Below are 6,362 nucleotides of genomic sequence, written 5' to 3'. Positions count from 1 at the left end.
AATTTATTGTTAACAACTGACAATATATTGTTAAGGACCTGCAAGATTGTCCCCCTTATCACTCCCCGAGAAGCTTGGGTATCAATTTATTTTGATGGAAATTAAAAATAAAAACAAACAAACAAAACCCTTGAAATCTATCTCTGAAGAAGATAGTGAGATCTTTTCTCCAAATGCTGTTTCCTCTTATTCATGTGTACATGGATCTTGGGTGCAGTGAAAGCAAAGAACAAGATAGAGCATGAAAGGAAATTTTTACACTGGTTGATTCATCACCAGGCATTTTCCATTCTCAGCTACTTTCCTCTCTTGTGAAAACAAAACCATTTCTTCACCTCCAGAGACCAGCATGCATGAATGAGATTTAAAAGCACTAATTTCTGTGACCATGCATCTGTGCTGGAATGTTGATAACACTGTTCACAAGAGAAGCTGTTAGTGTAGCTTGTCTCTAAAATTAAAAGAGTTCCAATATATTTTTTACCTGTAGGGAGCTAAAGAAAGGTAAATGGAACAAACATTGTCTTTCACTCAGTTACCTCAGAATACCAGATTTTCTTCCACGTTGCTACTTTCCTGAAAGGTGCACTTTTGGGCCCTTTGGAGAGATAATCACCATAGGTAAGAGTCCCAACTTTTACAGGTTTGTTTTACCCACTTAATTACATCAAGTCAGTTTGACTGGAGTTGGAGATGTCTTTATCACTTGCAAAGACTCATAATTCTCTGTTCCATCATCTCAGTTCCTTCATTCGTCCAACAATCATGCTGTAATCCAGATCTAAGCCATGCCTTGAAATTCTCAACTTCCTTTATAAGCTGTAACAATCTGAGGAGCTATTTTTGTCTCCCCATGTCATGGCCTCTATGCACAGTCTCAGAATGGTGTCCTCATGGAAATGAAATATGAGAGAGGAGAGTGAGGGGAACTGACTAAAGCAGAGGAAGAAATATTGTAGTTTCAACTGAAGACTGGCTTCCACCTGGAAACTTAGAATCTCCAGGGTTTAGACTGTATTTTGGAAATTGAACAGGAGGACACATTTGGAGGAAAGGGGACCAAATAGGTTCACCTTCATGTGATATTGATTTACCTGTCTCTAAGGTGCTCTTAAGGGGATTGGATAATTCCTTTAGTGAATCTACTGTTTTCATTAGTGAATTTGTTCAAAGAAGAACATGGCTGTGAATTGATGTAGAGCAGGAACACAGATGCACCCCATGCCTCCTTAAGCAGATTTGAACAGGATTCTGTGACTGCTCCCTGTCAATCGCACTCTCAGGAATTAAGTTGAAGCCTCCAAACTACCATTAAGATAGAAAAAAAATCCTTTCCAGAGTACATCTTTATCCTTCATTTTACTTCTCAAACTGATGCTAGGGTTACCATTCTAATTTAAACCTTATGACCTCATTGGTAATGAGTAAAGTATTTACATTATTTCCCTTGACCTGCCAGTCATTAAAGTTAACATGATTACTAGTCCTCTGCAGGTATTGCCTGCTTCCATTACTTCAGTCTTATTATTACAAATTACTCTCACCATAATTTAGTGTCCAATGAGGTGCTCATCTTTCAGTCTAAACTCTGTGAATGAACAACTATGGTGTCTATTTACTCACACCAATATTCCAGGAAACTTCCTTTGATCTTTGGGCCAAAATGAACTTGAGAATTAAAACATAAAGTGAAAACTGAGTGAAAATTACTTAATCCAGAAATTAGTGTATATACAGAATTTTTAATTTTAGAAGCAAATGTTAGTGAAGAAATGGGACCAAATATTAATAGTAAACTCTGATATCTTGTGTTCATATTTGTTGGATAATATTCCCTTCCTCTAAGCCTCAAAGCTCTAAGGCAAAGTCCTTATAAGACTCAATGCAAACACGTAGCTGTGAAACTCTGTACAAATAAAATCAAGTCACGTAATTTGAAGGAACAGTAACATGGGGTAGACACTCCCATTCAAATAGAAAATAGTAGGGACACAGAAGGAATTCCTATTTTTTGAAAGCAAGACGGAAGCCAAACTTGACAAATATTAAAGCATGCAAATCCTTTTGTATCATCCAAGGTGCATGGTAATAAAGTAAAATAGATTAATACCCAGCATCTTCAAATACCTCCTTACTAAACTCCCAGGCATTCTCCTGAAGACTTGATACAGCCCATAAATCTGACCCATACTGCTTGCATTCTGCATATTGGTGAAACCATCACTTCTTGATGACCCCCCCCCCAGTTTGCTGTTTTTTGGAGTCACAATCAGGTCCCAGTGGACAAAAGTAGAGTGGACACTAAGTGCCTGGGAATCTGATCAGTTTGTGAGAATTCTAGGTGGCCAATTCCTTGGGAGGTCCTTCTCATGTAGGGACCCCAGGAACTCTTCCAAATGGAACTTTGAATTATTTTTCCCTCAAGTAATGAGTGGGATTTTGATGATTTTTGAGATAAGCAGTCATGGCCTCTTTTTATCTTTATTATACAAATTACTTGATTTGATTTTACTGACACTCATCCCATTAGCAACCTTGCTTCACTTAGCCACTACTTTATACAGTTGGTTTTCGGTCCTTTAATTTTTGGTCTCCAATTCCCACTATACACCTGTTTTAATGCACCTAGTGGTAAATATGCCATAGAATGAATTTTATTCTGACTTAAAATTTATTTGTGATGTCAGTCCATTACCTTAATTCTCAATCTTCTGTAAGGCTATAAGATATGGGAAATATGCAAGTGTATGATTATTAATTTTATTATCGATATTTTTGGCAGTGTGTAACTGCTTATGCAATACTTATCTTAAACTTAAATCTGCTGATCTTGGCATTTATTGTTCACATTTTATCAATGTTCTGATTATCTAATCTATGAGTAGCATCACTAATTTGGCTTGTATTATAGCATTCTAGAGCTTCTCTCTCCATTTCCAATACTTTCCAAACTTGTCCTGCAAAAGAGTTTCAATTGTTTCCAAAACATGTAGTGTGATATTATTAAATAAATGATCACACTTTTCTGTTCCAATTCATTCAAACTACATTACATGTTCAATTTTAACAGAAAGAATTTATTTTGTTCATAGTTTCAGAATATTCAGCTCATCCTTATAATGGCAGATTGTATGCTGATATAGTACAACTTAATTCATAACCAAAGGAAGTGGAGAAGAGGAACACAAGTAAAGAAAAAGCAGCAGGTCATGTTTCTCAAGATTGGGTCACAATGATCCACCAGAACACACCCCAATGTGTTCTTTCTAATCCTCTGGTTTACTTTCAAGTAAATCATCTTCGTAATTAAGCTTAACCATCATAGATCGGACAGTGTTCCTGGAAAGAAATGACCATAAATTTCACATAAACATCCCAAGGAAAAATAATGGACGTTTTTTGATTTTATTAACAGAGAATATACTACCATATACAATGTGCCATTAAAATTCTTGTCTTGATAATGACAATGACAGATTATTCATTCCTTCATTACATGTCTAATGACTGTGAGAGTAGAATGTGTGGTCTGTAAAATCACTCATAGTGTGACTTCTAACTCAGCAGGTCTGTTTTAAGAACTTTCCAACTCACAGTGATTTATAGAAGGAAATGTGCATAATGACATTGCTTAACTTTTTTGAATTTTATGGGCATTACTTCTTAATAGTAATAATTTATCCTTTGTTTTTTTTATTTTAGGGAAAAAAGTAAAACAAAAGTAAAAGACAAATGAGAACAAACAATAGTTAATACACTGAGCATCATTATCTTTAAAGTAGTTAACCAGCATACAAGATATGGGCTTATAAGGTCCTTCATACAGTATTAGCTAAAACCTATCTTTAAAATTAACTAAGATAAGCTGATACTACCGCTATTTAATTTATTTTTTAAAGAGGAAAAGGTATGAATATAATTACATAAATGAAGTTATTAAATCTGATCTGTGACTGAGCAAAATTTTTCCAATATTAAAAAAATCATGCTGGGATTTACATTCTAAGCTTTTTCTTCAAAATTAATGCAAAGCATATGAAGACGGTATATTTCTTTACATTGTGTAAGTATTCCCTTGGGAGAGAATTCAAAAAGTCATCCATTTGACACTTTCATCTTTAAAATCAATATTAGGTTTAAACCACATTTATTTGTCACCTGATAGAAATTGCCTAGCAAAAAAACTCTTGATAGCATCTTTTATTTGACCATTTCTCAAAGAATAGATGAAAAGATTTATCATGGTATAGTAAACAGCAATTGCTTTGTCAATCAGTAGAGTAGTTGTAGGTCTCATGTACACAAATATGCATGGCACATAGAACAAGACAGCCACTGTGATATGGGAAGCACAAGTGGAGAGGGCTTTCTGCTTCCCCTCCACACTGTGGTTATTCAAGGAGAACAAAATGGACATATAGGAGATGAGGAGAAGCAGATTTAACATACAGAAGAAGCCACTGTTGGTAGCCACGAAAAACTCCAGAATGTTGGTGTCAGTGCAGGCCAGCTTTAGCAGAGGATTCAGATCTCACATAAAACGGTCAGTGTTATTTGGGCCACAGAAAGGAAGTGGCAAGATAAAAAGGATCTATATGGTTGCATGAAGAAAGCCTCCCTTCTAGGACACTCCCACTAGCAGGCCACACACTCTTCAGTTCACGATGGTTACATAGTTCAAGGGCTTGCAGATGGTCATGTAGTGGCCATAGGCCATCACAGTCAGCAGGATGACCTCAGCACCAGCAGTAAAATTTTCTGCAAAGACTTGAGTCAGACATGCATCTTTTCTTGCAGTGAATCTCGAATCACTTTTGGGTTATTGACTAAGGGGTATCAGGGATCAATAACGGAGAGACGGGCCAAGAAAAAGTACATGAGAGATTTCTGTAATGGGCTGATAATGATGGTGATAAGTATTAACACATTTCCTACTGTAGAGCTGATGTAGATGAGCAAGAACATAGGGTTTCCTTAAAAATTTTCACCTTAACCTATATACCCCATAATGTCCTGATACAGCAATCTAAGGTAATACAGTCTTGTTTATTAAGAGTATAGTGATTATTATAATACTCAGTTATTCAAATGGAACTTTGTCGTGTTTTATAGAAAGGTAATGTTATATTTCAGTTCTCAAGGATAAAGAAAATAAATCTTCCCCTGTTTCTTAGCTCATTTTTTATATCCAATTTCTGCTGAGATTGTTTGAAAAACACTTGTCAAAGTGGTTAATCATACTGGTTTAAGACTGAGGAGAATCAGGAGGTTAAGATTAGATCCTTATTCTTCCATTTGAAATAGCCTTTACCTGTGTATATTTCCTGTCACTTTGTACACCTACATCATTACATCAAAAGTCTGATTGACAATATTGATTCACAACTGTTAAGTGAGTTGATAGTTATGTGAAGACGTAAAACCTAGTTTGCGGCACATATTTACCTCTATACCATGCATGAATTCAAGAAAGAAGTAGAATGGACAGTTTGAGCAATAAAACAGAAAACCATTTTACTATGCCAAAAGCTCATAAGAAGTCCTCACCATCTTATACATACAGAAGCACAGGACATTTCTTAGCAGTTGACCCCCAAAACAACTCTCTATATTGGGGCTTGAATTTACCATTAACATATTATATTAATATTAAATGAGTTATTCTTCACAGAATAAAAGAATAATAATAGCTATAAAGGCAATGATAGCAGTAGTTTATTTTTTAGATCTTTAAATAGGTACCTAGAGGAATTTAGTCAGTGGTGATAATGTCATGTATGTACACAAATCTCTAAAATAATGAAATGTTAGATATTATATATGAAAATTTTTTGAAAGTTAATTGGATCTATAAATTGTTGTATAATACCATTACATTAATATTAATATGTATTTTTGTGTACGTGAGATGCATTTAATTTTTTCATGTGCAGTATTAATCTTGGTGTGTGAATTAAACGGTTCTTGACAAAATTGTTTCTGATATTAGAGAAATGAGTCTCACAAATTATTTACAGTCTTCAAGTCTCAGATTTTTCCATACGAAATTAGATTACTTATATTTACTAGTTTTTTTAAGAACTAGGAATGAGGATGCAATACATATGACTTATTTGACAAATGTAATGATTGCCCTATTTGAAAAATAACGATGTGAAATAAGAAATAGCAAAGTAAAAACTTATATCCATACTCGTAGATGACTTCCATACTGTTTGGGCAATTTTGAAAACAATTTCATCTTCAAAATAACATCTTGGGATAAAAATACCCTTCCACTATGAAATAATTCATAGAAAATAGAAAGAAAGTCCATGTGATTGCCAAGAGATTATTTGTAAAATCTGTATCAAATACACTAG

General features: G+C 34.6%; 1 non-coding gene and 1 pseudogene across 1 annotated transcript; both read right to left on the bottom strand.

Moving 5' to 3' along the window:
• Positions 1 to 482: 482 nt before the first annotated feature.
• Positions 483 to 623, bottom strand: LOC111756258 (small nucleolar RNA SNORA67). Its single transcript, XR_002790736.1, has one exon. It is a non-coding gene; the product is annotated as a small nucleolar RNA SNORA67 (small nucleolar RNA).
• A 3,524-nt stretch (positions 624 to 4,147) lies between these two features.
• LOC134471225 (olfactory receptor 4C46-like) lies at positions 4,148 to 4,965 on the bottom strand (annotated as a pseudogene).
• Positions 4,966 to 6,362: the final 1,397 nt, after the last annotated feature.

This window comes from Cavia porcellus, unplaced genomic scaffold (genome assembly GCF_034190915.1).
Source record: "Cavia porcellus strain 051 isolate PalLab524CR breed Dunkin Hartley unplaced genomic scaffold, mCavPor4.1 scaffold_17, whole genome shotgun sequence".
In the NCBI taxonomy this organism is placed as follows: Eukaryota; Metazoa; Chordata; class Mammalia; order Rodentia; family Caviidae; genus Cavia; species Cavia porcellus.
This window is presented reverse-complemented; position numbering and strand designations above follow the sequence as displayed.